This window comes from Salmo trutta, chromosome 20 (genome assembly GCF_901001165.1).
Source record: "Salmo trutta chromosome 20, fSalTru1.1, whole genome shotgun sequence".
In the NCBI taxonomy this organism is placed as follows: domain Eukaryota; kingdom Metazoa; phylum Chordata; class Actinopteri; order Salmoniformes; family Salmonidae; genus Salmo; species Salmo trutta.
This window is the reverse complement of record NC_042976.1, coordinates 38296283-38318374: the sequence shown is the minus strand read 5'-3', so window position 1 is coordinate 38318374 and position 22092 is coordinate 38296283. Positions and strand designations below refer to the sequence as shown.

Genomic DNA, 22092 nt, shown 5'->3' with positions numbered 1-22092 from the left:
GACCAGTAAAGAGCTTATTTGTTATTGTAGTTTGGTCAGGATGTGGCAGGGGGTATTTGTTTAGAGTGTTTTGGGGTTTATTGGGCTATGTGTTTATGTAGAAGGGGTATTTGTTTAGAGTGTTTCGGGGTTTATTGGGCTATGTGTTTATGTAGAGGGGTGTTGGTTTAGAGTGTACCGGGGTTTTAGGTTTAGGTTCTAGGTTAGTGTGTTCTATGTTAGTTCTAGGTTGTTTATGTCTATGTTCAGTTTATTGATTTGACCTTCAATTGGAGACAGCTGTTCCTCGTTGCCTCTGATTGAAGGTCCTATGTATAGGGGTTGTTTTGTATGGGGGTATTGTGGGTAGTTGTAGTTGCATAGCTTTGTGTTTAGCCTGCATCCTGTTCGTTCGTACGTTTTCCTGTTTTAGTGTTCAATAAAAGTGAAATATGAGCACTCAACCCGCTGCGCCTTGGTCCATTACCTATGAAAGACGTGACAAAATATCTCATTTAAGTATTCACACCCCTGGGTCAGTACATGTTAGAATTAGCTTTGGCGCGATTACAGCTGTGAGTCTTTAAAAGCTTTGCACACCTGAATTGTACAATATTTTTAAAACTCTTCAAGTTTTGTCAAGTTGATTGTTGATCATTGCTAGACAGCCATTTTCATGTCTTGCCATAGATTCTCAAGTCAATTTAACTCAAAACTGTAACTAGGACACTCAGGAACATTGAATGTCATCTTGGTAAGCAACTCCAGTGTATATTTGGCCAGGTGTTTTAGGCTATTGTTCTGCTGAAAGGTGAACTTGTCTCCCATAGTCTGTTGGAAAGCAGACAGAGCCAGGTTTTCCTATAGTATTTTGCCTGTGCTTAGCTCTATTCCTGTAATGGCTGTCGTATAGAGGGGACTAAGGTGCAGCGTGTTGAGTGCTCATAATTACTGTTTATTTAAACTCGGAACACTAAAGAAAATAACAAAGAGAAAACGATCAGCTAACAGTTCTGTCAGGTACTGAAGACCACACAGAACACAACTAAACAGAATACAACTGCCCACAAACACACTAGAAAAAACCCCAACATAAATATGATCTCCAATTAGAGAGAACGCGAACCAGCTGCCTCTAATTGGAGATCATCCCAAAAACCTCCAACATAAAAATAGAATACTAGAACAAAACATAGAAATAGAAAGCATAGACAAAACACCCCTTGTCACGCCCTGACCTACTCTACTATAGAAAATGACATCTTACTAGGGTCAGGACGTGACAATTCCATTTATTTTCATCCCCAAAAAACTCACTTGTCCTTGCCAATGACAAGCACACCCATAACATGATGCAGCCACCACAATGCTTGAAAATATTAAGAGTGGTACTCATTGATGTGCTGTGTTGGATTCGCCCCAAACATAACGCTTTGTATTCCGGACATAAAGTTAATTTTCTGCCACATTTTTTGAAGTTTTACTTAAGTGCCTTATTGCAAACAGGATGCATGTTTTGGAATATTTACATTTTCGTCATTTAGCAGACGCTCTTATCCAGAGCTACTTACAGTAGTGAGTGCATACATTTCATACATTTCTTTTCATGCATTTTTTTTTGTACTGTTCCCCCGTGGGAATCAAACCCACAACCCTGGCGTTGCACACACCATGCTGGCGTTGCAAACACCATGCTCTACCAACTGAGCCACAGGGAAGACCATTTGTATTCTGTACAGGCTTCCTTCGTTTAACTATGTCATTTAGGATAGTATTGTGGAGTAACTACAATGTTGTTGATCCATCCTCCGTTTTCTGCTATAATAGCCATTAAACTCTAACTGTTATAAAGTCACTATTGGCCTCATGGTGAAATACCCTGAGTGGTTTCTGGATGTCTATATCTTTGTAGTTCCTGGGTGTGTTGATACACCATCCAAAGTGTAATACATAACTTCACCATGTTGAAAGGGATTTTCAATGTATGCTTTTTCCTCCCCATCTACCAATAGGTGCATTTCTCTGTGAGGCATTGGAAAACCTTCCTTGTCTTTGTGGTTGGACCTGTGTTTGAGATGCGTTGCTCAACTGAAGGACCTTACAGATAATTGAATGTGTAGGGTACAGAGATGAGGTAGTCATTCAAAAATCATGTTAGACACAATTATTATTAGACACAAGTCCATGCAACTTATTATGTGACTTGTTAAGCACATGTTTACTCCTGAAGTTATTTAGGCTTGTCATAACAAAGGGGTTGAATACTTATTGACTCAAGACATTTCAGCTTTTCATTTTTTTATTAATTTGTAGACATTTCTAAAAACATATTTCCACTTTGACATTATGGGATATTGTGTGTAGGCCAGTGACACAAAATCTAAATGTAATCCATTTTAAATTCAGGCTGTAACACAACAAAATGTGGAAAAGGTCAAGGGGTGTGAATATTTTCTGAAGGCGGATATGGACTTTAATTTTCTCTGTCTCTCTCCGACTCAAACTCTCACACTGCACTCTTGTGTTGCTCAGTTGGCAGAGCATGGCGCTTGCGACGCCAGTATTGTGGGTTCGATTCCTGGGGCCAAGCATACTTCAAATATATGCACAAGTTGCTTTGGATAAAAGCTTCTGCTAAATGGCTTATATTATTATATTCTACGCTCACAGGGAAAAACACTGACCTCTCTTATCCTCCAGTGACTCACAGCACTGATCTTGACACAGTTCTGATGACTCTGATGCGGTGGTGTGTGGGTTGTCTAGTATGGAATACTGATGTTAGACACACATACAGCCCAGCTAGCAGCCCCTTGACATTCAACAGGCTGATTAGCTGCTGGGGCCCTGGAGGGCCACTCCTGACCTGCATGCCTCTGCCTCCCTCACACACCCAGTCAATAATAAGCCTCTGGTTAATGAGAGCCCAGCTACTTTACATTCAAATACAGCTCTCAGCAAACTCAGACACTGGGTCATGGTACTTGGGGATGCTGTATTGTTGGTGTGGTGGACCAACATGGATATTATTTTCACTCTTTATTAATATGCCCATGCCCTTGTTATTGCCCTGATTTTGTTGCATGCCAGAGCCCTGCTGTCATTCACCTCTGCTGTCATTCAGCTTTGCATTGGGTCACCTCTCATAATTATAGCCACAGTGTCCCTGTTCAGGTTTGATCCCATAAAGCTGGACTTATTCACTCCAGAGGACAAAGGCTTGCTCTTTATGTCAGAGTGCGACTAAAGGCTAATTAGATTGTTTGTTTGATAATGTGAATGATTTGTTCCATGAATTATACATCTGATTAGTAAATGGGCTCGGCGGATCAGAGGGTCCTCTGTAGCTCAGTTGGTAAAGCATAGCGTTTCCTACGCCACGATAGTAACTTTGATTCCCATGATCACCCATATTTGAAGTGCATGACTGAAGTTGCTTTGGATAAAAGTGTCTGCTAAATGGCATATATTATTAGAATAGTTCTTTTTAATATGGATAGTACTGTAAGAGAGGTTGTCAGGGCATCTGTAGACCAGACTGTTGGGTTTCAGGGGGAGCTGGAGTAGAGTAGAGTGCTCTAGAGGACACAAGTGAAGCAGAGCATCCAGGTAAACAGCCACCTGGGGAGATCAAGGATATTAACTTCTGACCAGGAAATAATGACATTTTAGAGGAGCAGAACAGGCATTATATGGATGAATGTGCAAACAGCTATTGGCTGACAGTTTTATGGCTTGGTTTTACCTGAACACATACAAATGCAGTCCTCTCTAACAATGTGGTGTAAATAAATGAGGTGAGTGCTATTTATGACTTTACACAGTATCTCTGAACCTGTGGTTCATTAATTGCTGCTCTCCTCCCCTTTATCCCCCCCCTTGCAACTCATAGCATCCTCGTTTCGTTCCTGCGCTCTGTTGCATGTCTTTGAAGAAAGGCGACAGAGAGCATGTTTCTGTAAACACAATAAGCGCGCTGTCTCCCTTCTGTCTACTAGCCTGGGTGACAGGATCGTGATTGACAAGCGCACACAAAGGATTGCAACCCTGCTAGACACAGAGGAAGTTTGAGAGCGAACAATTGAGGACAGAAAGAGCGAGAGAAAGAGATGTATATACGTATAGATTGTATTTGGATTACTTAGATTCGTTCTGACATTTCAAGATTATATGTTTTTTATTTATACTTTTTTATTATTTGTGTACTTGTTTGACATTTTACTGCACTGTTAGGAGCTAGTAACATAAGCATTTTTCTGCATCCACTATAACATATGCTAAACTTTGATTTGGTTTTGATTTGATTTGATTGTGAGAGTGAGAGAACGTGAGAGAGGCAGTGAAGCAAACAGAATGAAGGGCGATATCAGATCTCTTAATCTCCTGAAGGTGCTAGCTAATCATCGCTGTGTACTCCATCAGTCAAATTTGACATGGATTAGTTGAGCATATCCAAGTTAATGCTATTAGCCAGCCAACAAAACCAGAGCTCACTGAAACAGGATAAGAGTTCACTGACACCAAAACAGACAGAGGGTGGAAAAACACAAGCAATTATATCGTTCATTATTTTCCAGGCTGCTTAATTATTTTGTGGAGATTAATTTATTGTGGTTTATACCAACCTCCTATCCCTCATATGCTAATATGGTGTTATGAAGTAGCTGCCATGTTTTTAACTGAGATGGAGGAGGAACCAGGAAGATACACAGCAAGGGTTGAGCTCTCACATTTAAAGGGATACTACAGGATTTTGGCAATGGGGCCCCTTGATCTACTTTTCCTGAGTCAGATGAACTCGTGGATATCATTATGTCTCTGTGTCCGGTATGAAGGAAGTTGGAGGTAGTTTCCTGAGACGATACTAACTAGCGTTAGCGTAATGACTGGAAGTCTATGGGTATCTGCTGCTTTCTAAGAGTATACTGCTTAGTTAGAAGAACACTTTCACTTAGCTCCAAAATGTTAAAATCATTGGTATTCCAAACCAGAGCACCTCAAACTAGCGCTTCAGCTAATTGGGTAGAACATGATGTACCTGACATTGAAAACAGGGAGATATACATGCATATAGAAGACGCGCACACACACACACACACACACACACACACACACACACACACACACACACACAGTCCCAGAATACAACTGAAGACATTCATGAAAAGATGTTTACCCAGATGGGAATCTCAGTGGATTAGTGCCTGTATGCATGTTCCATGGGGATATGATGTTCTATGAGATGTGGAGTAATTTCCTACCATGATTGAGCCCTTAATCTGGAGCTAATCCCCCCGTGGTTCCCCTGGGTCCCATCCTCCCCGCAGCCTTCCCACAGCACCAGTTACTGCACCGTACTGGGAATTCATGTAATCACTCACTCATAATCCCCCTTCACACAGAGAGGAAAGAAATTAAATATATTTCATAATCTCGGAAACTCAGAACTAAAATCTTGCATAATTGTGTCAGATGCTCGGTTAAATTCTGAGGGGAGATGTTAAGAGAAAGATACTAACATGACTTGTGAAGTCTCCACCCCCTAAACGTAAACGGAATTCGAAAGATATGGGCACCTGTGAGATCGTGCTTTGTCCAAATTATCATTGACGGAAAATCAGCATACCGGAACAAAGTTCCTCATTAGTCGTCACAAATCCACAGTCTGTTGACAGACATTGCTACCATTTATGTTACGTGCGTCTGTCTACAAGAGATGACTTATTTCATAAAAATGACACTATACATCCTGTTGGACAGCCTCCTGGAGCTCTGTAGTTCCTTGACTCTCTTTACAATATGTTTCTCAGACATTAAATGCATCTTTTTTTTAAAACATCCACCATATTCAGGTCATCGTTTACTTCAGAGTATGCTAATGCTAGTTCAGACACAGACATCCACAGTGCTATAGGAACAAGTCTGATTCAACACCTCATTCAACATCCCCTCAGTGAAAAATGACAGCGAGTAAGGGAGAGACCCCTCTCCTCTCAGTTCTCATTTTCTGCGTCCCAAATGGCAGCCTATGGGCCCCAGTCAAAGGTAATGCACTACATGGGGAATAGGGTGCCATTTGGGACCAAGTCATTGTGTCCCGTTCACTCACTCTCACAGGTCTGAACTATGGCCCCAATGTGTGTGTGTGTGTGTGTGTGTGTGTGTGTGTGTGTGTGTGTGTGTGTGTGTGTGTGTGTGTGTGTGTGTGTGTGTGTGTGTGTGTGTGTGTGTGTGTGTGTGTGTGTGTGTGTGTGTGTGTGTGCGTGCGTGCGTGCGCTGCCTGTGTGCGATTTTTGGTTTGTCCGTGTGTGTGCACACGTAGTACACACACAAATAATGATTCTCTGTCATAGGCCTGCATTTCCAAGGAGTAAATGTCAGCCTCTGTGTCTTGGGACCTCATTTCTCACCTGTATGTTTCTGCACATGCAGCTCCTGTCTCCAGAGACTTATACAGATGCATTCTGGTGGTGTCTACTCGCTGTACTTGGGCATGACCGCTGATTAGGCTTACTGTCAACACATGCATTCACACATACAGACACATACGCTTTACAATGCATATTCACACCCACACACATACAGGGAACTGCCAAAATAAAGGAAACACTTGGGTAAATGAGGGATTGAAATTGAAATTGAAAGCAGGTGCTTCCACACAGCTGCGGTTCCTGAATTAATTAAGCAATTAACATCTCATCATGCTTCGGGTCATGTATTAAAATGCACAGTTGCCCATTTTTTTGGCTACCATGGCTAGAAGAAAAGATCTCTCTCTTTCTCCACTTCCCTTATGGAAAAATCACATGATTTCACGTGACATTTCCACATGTGAAATCATCTGAAACCATGTGTTTTTGGAACACTTCACATGTGGATTTTCATGTGATCACATAACTTTCACATGTGGATTCACATTGTCGAGACTTCACAGGTGATGCCCTGCAAGCAAAAATGAGTTGTTATGATACAGTTGAAGTCGGAAGTTTACATACACTTAGGTTGGAGTCATTAAAACTCGTATTTCAACCACTCCACAAATTTCTTGCTAACAAACTATAGTTTTGGCAAGTCGGTTAGGACATCTACTTTGTGCATGACACAAGTAATTTTTCCAACAATTGTTTACAGACAGATTATTTCACTTATAATTCACTGTATCATAATTTGAGTGGGTCAGAAGTTTACATACACTAAGTTGACTGTGCCTATAAAAAGCTTGGAAAATTCCAGAAAATTATGTCATGGCTTTAGAAGCTTCTGATAGGCTAATTGACATCATTTGAGTCAATTTGAGGTGTACCTGTGGATGTATTTCAAGGCCTACCTTCATACTCAGTGCCTCTTTGCTTGATATCATGGGAAAATCAAAAGAAATCAGCCAAGATCTCAGAAAAAGAATTGTAGACCTCCACAAGTCTGGTTCATTCTTGGGAGCAATTTCCAAACGCCTGAATGTACCACGTTCATCTGTACAAACAATAGTACGCAAGTATAAACACCATGGGACCACGCAGCCTTCATACCGCTCAGGAAAGAGACGCGTTCTGTCTCCTAGAGATGAACGTACTTTGGTGCGAAAAGTGAAAATCACTCCCAGAACAACAGCAAAGGACCTTGTAAAGATACTGGAGAAAACAGGTACAAAAGTATCTATATCCACTGTAAAACAAGTCCTATCTCGACATAACATGAAAGGCCGCTCAGCAAGGAAGAAGCCACTGCTCCAAAACCGCCATAAAAAGCCAGACTACGGTTTGCAACTGCACATGGGGACAAAGATTGTACTTTTTGGAGAAATGTCCTCTGGTCTGATGAAACAAAAATAGAACTGTTTGGCCATAATGACCATCGCTATGTTTTCAGGAAACAGGGGGAGGCTTGTAAGCCGAAGAACACCATCCCAACCGTGAAGCACGGGGGTGGCAGCATCATGTTGTGGGGGTGCTTTGCTGCAGGAGGGACTGGTGCACTTCACAAAATAGATAGCATCATGAGGCAGGAAAATTATGTGGATATATTGAAGCAACATCTCAAGACATCAGTCAGGAAGTTAAAGCTTGGTCGCAAAAGGGTCTTCCAAAGTTGTGGCAGAAAGGCTTAAGGAAAACAAAGTCAAGGTATTGGAGTGGCCATCACAAAGCCCTGACCTCAATCCCATAGAAAATTTCTGGGCAGAACTGAAAAAGCGTGTGCGAGCAAGGAGGCCTACAAACCTGACTCAGTTACACCAGCTCTGTCAGGACGAATGGGCCAAAATTCACCTAACTTATTGTGGGAAGCTTGTGGAAGGCTACCTGAAACGTTTGACCCAAGTTAAATAATTTAAAGGCAATGCTACCAAATACTAATTGAGTGTATGTAAACTTCTGACCCACTGGGAATGTGATGAAAGAAATAAAAGCTGAAATAAATAATTCTCTCTACTATTTTTCGGACATTTCACATTCTTTAAATAAATGGTGATCCTAACTGACCTAAGACAGGGAATTTTTACTAGAATTAAATGTCAGGAATTGTGAAAAACTGAGTTTAAATGTATTTGGCTAAGGTGTATGTAAACTTCCGACTTCAACTATACATACACAGCGCATTTATTTTCAACTTATATTTGACTCACTTTAACATACATGACTACATTGTGGATGCGTATTTATTCAGTATTTATTATTCAACATGTTCTTACCTGGGATTTGATCTCACAACCTCTTGGTTTATTTAATTCCGATATTCTTGCTACGCTACCATGTCTGTGTCAGTAACTGATTTCCCCTCCGTTTCTACACTTTGGACTTCAAAGTAAATCTCAGCTTTGTTAAAAAAATATACTAAAGAAAAAACTATTATACTGTATTCATCAGTATGATTCAGGAGTAACATCAAAACATTAGACAACTACACAATTTCTCCTTTGTAGTGTTCCAAAACACGTTTTCACGTGTGAAATGTCAAATGTGAAGTGTTCCAAAAACACGTTTTCATGTGATTTTCCACGTGAAAAATCCTCACTTTCAATTGCGCTTATTGCACAAGCTATTACAAACCTTTCCTGTATTTTTTTAATAGTAAGTTACCAGCTACTGAGTTGCAGTGAAAATAGTGGAAACTCCTTTTAAGGTATTTCTACAGCTGAACTGTATTTATTTGTCAATAAATATACAACAACAAATTGTATTCAGGAAGTAGTACACAGAAATTCAAATTTTTATATTTTCAATACCGGAATATTTGGTTTACTTTCTGAACTGACTGGAACATAAATGGAATTGACCTCCTCATTGGTTAGCACACTTGGGACACAACCACACCTGAGATTTTAAATGACAGTCTCTTAAATAACAGCAACCTGAATTTGCTGCTTTGCCACCAGGTCTGTGGCCATGACAGAAATTGGCCAGAGATTTATTAGCAAGAATGCATTTCTGCACTTTACTAAAAGTTACCCGGAATCAAGTCAATAATTGTGCGAATATCTGACACCACCAAATAAAAAGTAGCAGTGCTCAGGGATACTTGACATTAAGGCCTAGATTCAATCAGATCAAGCATAAACATGCAATAGCCGACACCTGCATAGCTGGAGTTTAATGTGACATTGTACCTGTTACACCAGAAAAACAACTGAAATCTTTTTTTCTCATTATTTCCATTCACAAAATAGAATGAAAGCGCGTGTCAACCATTCTTGAGCTTGCCATTGGACATGACGCCACATGGTCAGTATAGCAGCTTGCATTGACTTCAGAGGAAGCGTTCCCTCAATGGCTGATGGTGGATGACAATGCCGGATGCCCGATGGCTGTAGTGTAGCAGGGACATGAGAGCTGTCAAATCGGTGAGCGGCTAATCGTTTAGTCATTGTCATGAATCCACATCGTTCTACTCGCGTTAGAGGATTTCTATCAGCCTTATTGAGGTGTAGATTACATATCACAATCCAATGTTCGAACTTGTAAACAAGGCTGCATGGGATTTAACTTAATGATCCTCCATAAAGCCAAAGGCAATTTCCACTTCAGGTAAATTAAAATAAAATACAATTGTGTGTGTCACATGCTTAGTAAAAAAACAGGTGTAGACTAACAGTGAAATACAATGCAGAGGAAAAAATATTGCAAAATTATAACACAAGGAATAAATACACAGTGAGTAACGATAACTTGGCTATACACATGGGGTACCGTTACCGAGTCAATGTGCAGAAGTACATTTTACATTTTTACATTTTAGTCATTTAGCAGACGCTCTTATCCAGAGCGACTTACAGTAGTGAATGCATACATTTTCATACATTTTTTTTTCTGTGGTGGCCCCCCGTGGGAATCGAACCCACAACCCTGGTGTTGCAAACACCATGCTCTACCAACTGAGCTACAGGGAAGGCTAAGTACAAGGTAATTGAGGTAGATATGTACATATAGGTAAGGGTAAAGTGACTAGTGTGGTGGTTAATTTCTTTGGTATCAAATGAAGAGACAAACTTATCACACAAGTCAGAGTTATGCTTAAACTAAATCTTTATTCACTTAATAAGGAAAGTAGGTCACACCACAGACAGAAGTGAATGATGTGAGTGCTCTGCAATAACGATTGCTGTTCGACAAACCACACTTAGATGATTCGTTGAGAGCCCTGAGACAAAGAATACAAACACCTTTTATAGCAAAGATACACCCCTTTAGTCTAAATGACAAACAACAGATGTGTGGAATGGATCACAAGGTTAGGATTTGATATATGATAAATGAGTATTCCCCCAGCCAGATAGCATTTGCTATGAAGACTGTTCTTATTGTACAGAGTTTGGCCCCTAAGGCACGGCCCTGCCCGTCCCTGGTACTTCACAGCACAGAAACACCAACTCATTCTATGGCATAAATCAATTGTCAACTCCAGATACCCTTATCTCAAGTAAAACCCATGTCCTTGACCACACGCCTGGACGAGCTCACTGAGGGGAGTGAGCCTCTAAGATACACTATCCCAGGATAGGTGCAACACAAAAGATGACATACAATGATTCCAGACACTATCCCACACATCCTGTCTCTGACCTTATCTCCCCCAAGGCCGAAGGAGGGAGTGACTGGCGCATAGACATTGTGGAGACAAGTAATTGGTTCCCCACATGGTTTGTAATAGGTAAAGATACATATCTACATATGAAGACAATGTTCCCTCCTGTCCTCTTCTCTTTCTGATATTCTGCATAGCAACAGGGACATGTGATAGACAAGCCTGACCTCTCCCCTCTCTGGGCCCCAGGTGACTGAGGCCCATATGAGGGAGGAAGTGCAACTGCCAACACCAGAGTCCGAAGGGATACATTCTAATAACAAGAGTTCAACAGTTCAATCATATAAGCGCATTATGCAGATAAGACATCTTAATTATCTATGTTACCGAGCTAATTCTGATTCTTCCACCACACTAGGCATCAGGATAGATAATAAACAGTTGCTGAAGGGTATGTGATGAGTCAAAAGAGTTAGTGCAAAGAGGGTCAATACAGATAGTCCGGGTATTTATTTGGGGCGGCAGGTAGCCTAGTGTTTAGAGTGTTGGGCCAGTAACCGAAAGTTTGCTAGATTGAATCCCCGAGCTGACAAGGTAAAAATTTGTCGTTCTGCCCCTGAACAAGGCAGTTAACCCACTGTTCCTAGGCCGTCATTGAAAATAATAATTTGTTCTTAACTGACTTACATAGTTATTTGTTTAACTATTTAGTAGTCATATGGCTTGGGGGTAGAAGCTGTTTATGGTCCTGTTGGGTCCAGACTTGGTGCATTGATACCGCTGGCATAATGCCAGGAGACGCTTGTGGATTTGACAGCTCAAATGCAATTCCACCTCTGACAAAACAACCGCCATGCGGTTGTCCGCCAGCACAGATCTGATAGTGTGCATAAATACTCTGAGGATTTGAACTTTCAACCTTATGGTCGGAATGTATTAATGTTTCAGCAGTCCCACCAGATGGTTGTTTGTTACCAAGAGCATACAGTATCTCCACACACTCTGAAAAATAAGAGTAAGGTTACAGTACAGTGTTGTTCCCTGATGTACAACAAGGTCAAAGGTACACATTAGGTACCTTTTAGAGGTGTACATAGGAACTCACATGGTTCTGATTGGTACCTTTTAGGGTATATGTGTGGTTGATCTAGTATAAGGAAGAAAATAATCTCCCCAATATATGAATATCAAGCTGCATTCTTAACCATGAGGGAGGTGGGAATTTACCAGTTGTGAAGTCGTAAATACCTGTTGGATGCATTAACGTGCTTTGAAACCATTGTGAACCATCAATTGACTAATGGCCAACAAGCTGTGTCAACCATGAACTAAAAGTACAGTTATCATGCTTGTCAAAAATGTATAGAGTTCAAAAGCCATATTAATAGATTGCGTTTTAGCATAATGTTTTGTCGTTCCAGTTAACTGCCGAAAAAATACAGTTATTGACCTAATTTCATTAGTCGGTGATGTCATGTGGGAGAAGTTGAAGCTCAGGGATGATAGACACATTTCCCACTACAAATTACCAGTTGGAGGGTTGTTCAAGCTGATTTTTCCCAGTTGTAAATTCCCACTTCTCACTTGGTAACAAACGCAGCCATTAGATGCAACCATTACTGCACTTTGAAATGTAGGTGGGGAAAATGTGCTGGTGGGGGCTCATTAGCATATTTTGTAGCATGGTCTAAATATTTAGTATTTGTGCCAACTGTCAGTGGAAATACAGTTTAAGTGCTTTTATCATTATGTTGAACAAGGTTGAGCAAGGCTTTTGACATTGTTTGTTATGCAATCTTTGTCAGAATGTGTGACACTGTTAAAAGGTTAACGTGCATTTTCCAGTAGAACCTGGTTCACGAGAAGTTAACGTTCAATTTTCAATAGCTTACTGTCAATTAGTTACAAGTGGGTTATTGTGAAATTCACACTTACTCTACCTAATGCATCACACTCACTGACCTGAAGGTCTGGTAGGAAAGTGAGTATTACAATTGCATGGTGACTAGCTAAAAAATGAAATATATTTGGATGCTTTGGTGTCTAATACACTGATAAATAAATAAATAAATAAATAAATAAATATATATAGCGATGCTCCACATCCAACCCGACAGAGCTTGAGAGGACCTGCAGAGAAAAATGGGATAAACTCCCCAAATACAGGGGTGCCAAGCTGGTAGCGTTATACCCAAGAAGACTCGAGGCTGTAATCACTGCCAAAGGTTCTTCAACAAAGTACTGAGTAAAGTTTCTGAATACTAATGTAAATAAGGTATTTATGTTTTTTATGTTTAATACATTTACAAAAAAATAAAAAAAGTTTTCGCTTTGTCATCATGGTGTATTGAGTGCCGATTGATGTGGGGAAAATCATTACTTAATCAATTTTAGAATAAGGCTGTAACGTATCAAAATGAGGATAAAGTCAAGGGGTCTGAATGCTTTCAGAATGCACTGTGTGTATATGTTTATATATATTTATATATGCACTGAGGGTACAAATAATTTGGAACGCTTGCTCTTTCCATCACAGACTGACCAGGTGAAAGCTATTATCCCTTATTGATGTCACTTGTTAAATCCACTTCAATCAGTGTAGATGAAGGGGTGGAGACAGGTTAACAAAGGATTTTTAAGCCTTGAGACAATTGAGACATGGAATATTTAAGTGCCTTTGAACGGGGTTTGGTGGTAGGTGTCAGGCGCACTGGTTTGAGTCTGTCAAGAACTGCAACACGGCTGGGTTTTTCACACTCAAAAATGTCCTGTGTGTATCAAGAATGGTCCACCACCCAAAGGACATTCAGCCAACTTGACACAACTGTGGGAAGCATTTGAGTCAACATGGGTCAGCATCCCTGTGGAACGCTTTCGACACCTTGTAGAGTAGTTGAGGCTGTTCTGAGGGCAACTATTAGGAATGTGTTCCTAATGTTTTGTACAGTCAGTGTATATTAGGGCTGGAGAACTGAGTGTACAAGCTTAATGTTTATGAACAGACAACATTAACTAAGTTATTGTGACTTTTACATGAACTTACTGACAATTAGTTTCCAGTAACTTCTGACAACAAGTTTCCGTTAAGTTACTGGAATATGCACAATAACCTCTTCACACTTTAGCTCATTACTGACACATTCTCTTATGAAGTTTACTGAAAGACAGTATCAAAGAAAAGGTTCTCTCCCTGCATTAGCATAACCATCAAACACTTAAACAGCTACAACACTTCCACTAACGGTTGTACACATATATTTGACCACGCCCCTCAGATATGCTAATGAGACCCACCAGTATATTGCCACCACCTATCAAAGCCCAGTGATGGTACCTTATTTTCAAAATATTGGGTAGCAACCAAGAGCTTATGAGTTCAAATCCCATTTAAGCCCCAAGTGTGGTCACAGTAAACAATTATACAAGATTCTTATATAGCAGTATACTGTAATGTTATAGAAATAACACCTTCATGTTGTTTTATATATTTATTTATACTGTAACTTTAGCAAAGTGCAGAAATGTATTATTCCCAATCTGTTGTGAGGTTGAGTTGTGAGGTCGAGTCCTAAGTATAGCAGCATACTGTCCTTTAACATTAACACCTGAATTCATCTATAAACATACAGTAACTACACTGAACAAAAATATAAATGCAACATGCAACAATTTCAAAGATTTTACTGTCTTATCGCTCATAAGGAAATCAGTCAATTGAAATAAATTCAAAAGGCCCTAATCTATTGATTTCAATTGACTGTGAATAGAGATATGCATCTCTTCTTCAAAGATACCTTTTTTTTTAGGGGCCGGGATCAGAAAACCAGTCAGTATCTGGTGTGACCAACATTTGCCTCATACAACCCAACACATCTCCTTCGCATAGAGTTGATCAGGCTGATTGTGGCCTGCGGAATGTTGTACCGCTCCTTTAATGGCTGCACGAAGTTGCGGGATATTGGTGGGAACTGGAACACGCTGTCATACATGTTCATCCAGAGCATCCCAAACATGCTCAATGGATGGCATGTGGAAGAATTGGGACATTTTCAGCCTCCAGAAATTGGTTACAGATCCTTGGGGCCATGGGGCCATGCATTATCATGCTGAAACATAAGGTGATGGCTGTGGATGAATGGCACGACACTGGGCCTCAGGATCTCGTCAATGTCTCTCTGTGCATTGAAATTGCCATAGATAAAATGCAATTATGTTTGTTGTCCGTAGCTTATGCCTGCCCATACTGTACCATAACCCCACAGCCACTATGGGTCACTCTGTTCACAAAGTTGACATCAACAAACCGCTCGCCCACACAACACCATCTACCTTGTACAGTACAATTGAAACTGGGATTCATCCGTGAAGAACACACTTCTCCAGCATGCCTGTGGCCATCGAAGGTGAGCATTTTCCAACTGAAGACGGTTACGCCGTCGAACAGCTGTCAAGTCAAGACTCTGGTGAGGACGACGAGCACGCAGATGAGCTTCCCTAAGACGGTTCTGACAGTTTGTGCAGAGATTCTTTGGTTGTGCAAACCCACAGTTTCATCAGCTGTCTGAGTGGCTGGTCTCAGATGATCCTGCAGGTGAAGAAGCTGGATGTGGAAGTCCTGGTCTGGTGTGGTTATAGGTCGTCTGCGGTTGTGAGGCCGGTTGGATGTACCTCCAAATTCTCTAAAACGGCTTATGGTAGAGAAATTAACATTCAATTATCTGGCAACAGCTCTGGTGGACATTCCTGCAGTCAGCATGCCAATTGCATGCTCCTTCAAAACTAGAGACATCTGTGGCATTGTGTTGTGTGACAACTGCACATTTTAGAGTGACCTTTTATTGTCCCCAGCACAAGGTGCACCTGTGTAATGATCATGCTGTTTAATCAGCTTCTTGATATGCCACACCTGTCAAGTGGATGGATTATCTTGGCAAAGGAGAAATGCTCACTAACAAATTTGTGCACAGAATTTGAAAGAAATAAGCTTGTTTGGCATGTGGAACATTTCTGTGACCTTTTATTTCAGATAATGAAACATGGGACCAACACTTTACATGTTGCATTCATATATTTTTGTTCAGTATACTTGTAGATTTACCATATTTTGACTGTAACTAGACCGAAACATCCAGGGGACCATGACTATTTAAATGTTATTAATGTCAATTATGTCTTTAAAAGTAAAATATTCAAAATGACATTTGACACCTGGGTTTTCTTATGTGCTCAAATGTTGTCACGTGTAGTTTCATGTTATCACATGTTGAAATTTTGCATCCCCATGTTGTCACATTTATTGCACATTAATTTCACATAAAATCATATTCTGATAGATATGTTAGTCACGTGTAGTTTTGTGTTATTACATGTTGTTTCACGTGTCACATGTTGCTTAACAAGTTGCCACATGTTTTCACATTAGCTTAGTTAAATCACATGTGATCACATGAGATTACATGTTTACATTTGAAATTCATGTTGTTTTTCCATAAGGGTTCAGTCTTCCTCCCACCTTTTGAAACTGATTTGCAGTTATTATAAGTACCGTTCCTTGGCAGGAATATGCAGTTGCTCAGGGGTATGTTCGAGAATCAGAGTTCATTATGAGCTGCATTAGTTCACGGTTTACATAGCAGTGATCAGCATAGTAATGATGGAGTCAGTGTACCAGGGTTGGGGTCAAATTGAAGGCAGTTCATTCAGGAAGTGATTTGTATTTAAAATTCAGAAATTGAATTTTTTTTTGAAATAAATAGTGTCTACTTTTCAGTTTATTGAGAAGTCATAAAAAAATATAAAATAAATGTTTTCCATAACTTAGTTATTATTTCTGTTTACTTCCTGAATTGTCCCCAATCAAGTGTACTGACTGTCTGTGTTCTGGTTGTTTGTCTCACCTCCAGGGGGCGCTGGTTACGGCATGTGCAGACGACACGCTACACCTGTGGAACCTTCGCCAGAGACGCCCAGCCATTCTGCACTCGCTTAAATTCAACAGGGAGAGGTAAGTACTCTACGTGCGGTAACACACACACACAAACATATACACACACACACACACAAACACAGACACACACACAGGACCTTGCATAAAGGCATGCATCTTTTCTGTTTGACATCTTGTGGCTCGATGAGATGGATTCTACTTCAAGGCCAGAGTATGCCCAAATGAATTCAAGTTAGACAGAATAAATCTACATGTCCCAAGGTTCACCGTCAAAGTTCCCAAACTATACTCAGAGTTCAGTAAAAGCATTCACCACAATGCTGAATGTTGCAAACATCAACATTTCCTCATCTTTCAAAACGCTCTGGGTGAGCCATTCACACATTTTCTGCATGGCCCTGTCTGCCCTGAATATGACAGATGTATTGTGTAGGTGTATGCTGTGCAGAATGTGGGAGCATGGTGGAGTTTGTGCAGAGTCTGGCTAAAAGGGTTCATTCATCCTCCCTTAAGCCTTCCAGGCAATAGAGGTGGATAGGGCATAGGGAAGAATCAGTCATAGATACTGTAGTGAATGGCGGAAGTGAGTAACACCCTAGCAGGGATTAAAACCTGGTTCGTCTCACCCAATATTACCCTAGCCATAACAGGCTTATGAAGGGGTAATTCAGGAAAAATATTTGGGTCAAAGACTCTATTCTGTTCTGAAATCTGATATTTTGTAGTTTTGTAAAATGTCTAAAGTTTTATGGCCTCCATCTATTTTTGTTTCTCTTTCTTCAGTAAATTGTATGCAGACACCAATAAAATATTGGAGCAAAGTTTGAAAACATCCTAAATGATCAAAACAGCCGATACTACAATGTTATTAACTGGTCTATCTCACGACTCTCTTGTCCTGTGGGGCAATCTTTAGGTGCTATGAAACAGAAAAAAGCTAATTCAAACACTTTGTACATATTGTTTGAGTGCTTGAAGAAGAGAGAGAGAAAGGAATGCTTTGGAAGGATCTGTTTTTGTGTGTTGTGGAGGTCTTCCTGTGTGAATATTTGAAAAAGTGAGAAACAGAGAGATCCTTTGGGAAGATATTTTGAAGGTCTTTCCCATTTCGACTCATAAATATATATTTTTTCTGTGACAATGAAAAATGTCCTAACCTTTGAAGACCCATCTAAGAAGTCATGAATGATAGTGTTGTAAAGCTTTCATTATAGGAGTTTTCTGCATGTGTTCCCTTAAAAAAACATACAATTAGCATTTTCACATGTGAAAATCACAATTGTCATATGTGAAATAGATGTTTAGAGTTCATATGTTAACTCCACCTTTTCACATGAGTAGAAAAACATGTTTTTACCTCACATGTGAAATGCAGTTACATGAAATGCATGTTAAAAACTTTCAAATGTGGAATTGCAAAACCGTTCTAGTGTACATCTAATTTGCATTTTCACATGTAATAAAAATTCACACGTACAAATATCTAACTTTCGCATGTAAAATTGCAAGTTCACATGTGGTGGTGAAATAGTGGTATTCGACACACGTGAAAAGGTGGTGTTAGCTTATTCCAATAGTAATGTTTTCACATATGGAATTGAAAATTCTGTAATGTCATTCTCTAAAAAGGTAACAGCCTACTTGAGTATAATAATTCAAGTGCGTTAAAACCTCTTACATCTAGATGTTCTGCTAGCGGAACACCTGCTCCAATATCCAATGATGGGCGTGGCGCGAAATACAAATTCCTCTAAAATCCGAAAACTTCCATTTTTCAAACATATGACTATTTTACAGCATTTTAAAGACAAGACTCTCGTTAATCTAACCACACTGTCCGATTTCAAAAAGGCTTTACAGCGAAAGCATAACATTAGATTATGTCAGCAGAGTACCCAGCCAGAAATAATCAGACACCCATTTTTCAAGCTAGCATATAATGTCACAAAAACCCAGAAGACAGCTAAATGCAGCACTAACCTTTGATGATCTTCATCAGATGACAACCCTAGGACATTATGTTATACAATGCATGCATGTTTTGTTCAATCAAGTTCATATTTATATCAAAAACCAGCTTTTTTACATTAGCATGTGACGTTCAGAACTAGCATACCCCCCGCAAACCTCCGGTGAATTTACTAAATTACTCACGATAAACGTTCACAAAAAACATAACAATTATTTTAAGAATTATAGATACAGAACTCCTCTATGCACTCGATATGTCCGATTTTAAAATAGCTTTTCGGTGAAAGCACATTTTACAATATTCTCAGTAGATAGCCCGGCATCACAGGGCTAGCTATTTAGACACCCACCAAGTTTAGCACTCACCAAAATCAGATTTACTATTAGAAAAGTTTGATTATCTTTGATGTTCTTCGTCAGAATGCACTCCCAGGACTTCTACTTCAATAACAAATGTAGGTTTGGTCCAAAATAATCCATAGTTATGTTCCATCAGCGACGTTTTGTTCGTGCGTTCTAGACACTATCCGAATGGTAAATAAGGGTCGCGCGTATGGCGCATTTCGTGACAAAAGATTTCTAAATATTTCATTACTGTACTTCGAAGCATGTCAACCGCTGTTTAAAATCAATTTTTATGCCATTTTTCTCGTAAAAAAGCGATAATATTCCGACCGGGAATCTGCAATTAGGTAAACAGCCAAAAGAAAATAAATCACGGGGTCGACTCGGGCACGAGCATGAAGCCCTTTGTCCTCTGATAGACCACTTAGCAAAAGCGCTCGTGTGTTTCAGCCAGGGCTTTGAATTACGTCATTCAGCTTTTTCCCGGGCTCTGAGGGCCCATGGAAGCCGTAGGAAGTGTCACGTAACAGCAGAGATCCTTTGTAATGGATAGAGAGAATCAAGAAGGGGAAGAAATGGTCAGACAGGGTACTTCCTGAACAGAATCTTCTCATGTTTTGGCCTGCCAAATGAGTTCTGTTATACTCACAGACACCATTCAAACAGTTTTAGAAACTTTGGAGTGTTTTCTATCCAAAGCTAATAATTATATGCATATTCTAGTTTCTGGGCAGGAGTAATAATCAGATTAAATCAGGTACGTTTTTATCCAGCCGTGAAAATACTGCCCCCTATCCATAACAGGTTAAAAATAATTTGTTCTTATTTCTGAGACATCCATTCTTGAGTGTTACTGCTGCAGACGCATGCCTCTTTTCTTCATATGTTGGTCAGTGACCGTTGGAAGAAGTCCAGTGAAAAGAACAGAGAAGTTAACACTCCATGTTTCCATATTAATCTATTTTTTTTTTTTTTTAAATATAGAGCTATTTTTGGCATTGAACACTTAACTACTCTTCTACGTTAGAATGAGATTGAGTGTCTGGAAAGAACTGCGTTGTTAGAGTTAATCAGTTAACTCAAATTAGCTTTTTGGAATTTTAGTGCACAATTTTTTCATTGCATTGTCTGAAAACGTTCAGAATACACTGAAAAAAAAAGAAAATACATCATCTATACAGTTAAAAACAACAATGCGATGACAAGACAAGTTTATCAATTTACCTGATTTTGCTCAGCATTACTTTGGACAAAATCTAAATGGCAATATTCTTGTAATTATTTTTGTGTAAAAAATCTTAAATTACAGCTCAGTTTGAGCAAGTTATGAATTTACGATTAACCGTGATCCAATGACGTGGTGACATTTTGTGTTGATTTCCCGTTGAATTCACATTAGTTGGCAACTCAACCAAATGTAAATCAAAACTAGACGTCTGTGCCCAGTGGGTAACTACTTATATTCCTTCAAGGTTACCCTCGGTATGAAAGCAGATAATAAGATAAGAGGTATGTCATTCAACCCATCTCCCTTATCGAGAATAGTGGATGTCAGTTTTCAATTAACAGGTCAAAGGAACTGTCACATTGAAGGTGGTATAAAACCACCATTTACACACATGAGGTTAATTGTTGATAATGCACAATGTTCACAGGTGTTATGGCTGTGTTTGAACAGCAGTAAGTTATATCTGAAAGTGAAATACACTTCAGGAAGGCAGGGACTTGAATCGAGTCACAACCAGCCGCTCACCACCGCCACATCTCATCACACAGGACCAATAAACCTTGAGAAAACAGACAACACTTTTAGATTCCACTGAAAATCCACCAGAAATCCTTCTGCAATGTTAATCTAGGTAACAGTATCTTTAAATCATAAAGCTACTTTGTGCACACTCTTTAAAATGCCAACGGTTTAGGGGAACGAGTGTGATGGCCTCCTTAATGTCCACTAAAATGCTACATTTAATCCCTTTTAGGCCGTGACAGAGAAACTTCCTTTGAGTCATGGTGTGTCTCAAAGCTCCAATGTTGAACATTTAGACCAACAGTCAGACCCTAGAACACTACAACACCCATAATCCACCTGGTCTGTACTGGGTGGCCATTTTTTCTCTTAAATCAACCAGTAAACTCCAAACACTACAGTCCCCAGAAAGGTCATGCAAAAATGCTGGCTTTGTCGTAGCCATTTTGCGTCCAACCCAATAGCTCAGTTATGGTCTTACTTGGTGGCATTCCAGCTCAATGTTTTTGTGTAGTATTCGTCAGACGTGTCCGAGGGTCCCCTTGTGTGTGAGTGACGTTTAACACTCACTGATACCCCATGTGTAGGATAAAAAGGATGGGAAACCCTCTTGCAGACAACTCTTTCTTTCTCTCTATTTCTGTCTCCCTCCATTCCCATATCACAGAGAGCCAGACAGTCCTCAACCTTTGCCTAGTAATTGCCATTAAAGTCGTTTAAACCTGAGGAATTGAATTACCTTTCCTGGGGATAACTGCAGTCCGTGTGACGAGGGGGAATTGCAGAGCAGGGGGGAAGGAAGGTGTTTTTAATAGATTTCCACTAGCCACCCAGGTGGGAAGTGCATGGGTTGCAAAATTGAAAATGTCCGGGCATGATCATTCCCATCACCATCATATAGTACATTTTCTGTGATTATTTCTGGTATGACGCCAGTGTGGGTTTTGGTCAGGGAATTTTTACATCATGCAGATGCTCTTCAGTTGTTTGTGTGGATTTCAGTAACAAAATCTAATCAAATCAAAGCTTATTGGTTGTGTACACAGATTTGCATAACAGATGTTAGTGCAGGTGCAGAAAACTG

General features: G+C 39.9%; 1 protein-coding gene across 3 annotated transcripts in view; it reads left to right on the top strand.

Annotated features, from left to right (window-relative positions):
- stxbp5l (syntaxin binding protein 5L) overlaps positions 1 to 22092 on the top strand; it is a 325027-nt gene that overhangs the window by 184269 nt on the left and 118666 nt on the right. The window contains exon 2 of one of the 3 annotated variants that reach the window (XM_029703159.1): positions 16899 to 16999. The exons of the other annotated variants lie outside the window; for them this stretch is intronic. The gene's annotated coding sequence lies outside the window, so the exon portion shown is untranslated. The remainder of the gene's footprint in view (positions 1 to 16898; positions 17000 to 22092) is intronic. 3 annotated transcript variants of the gene reach the window in all.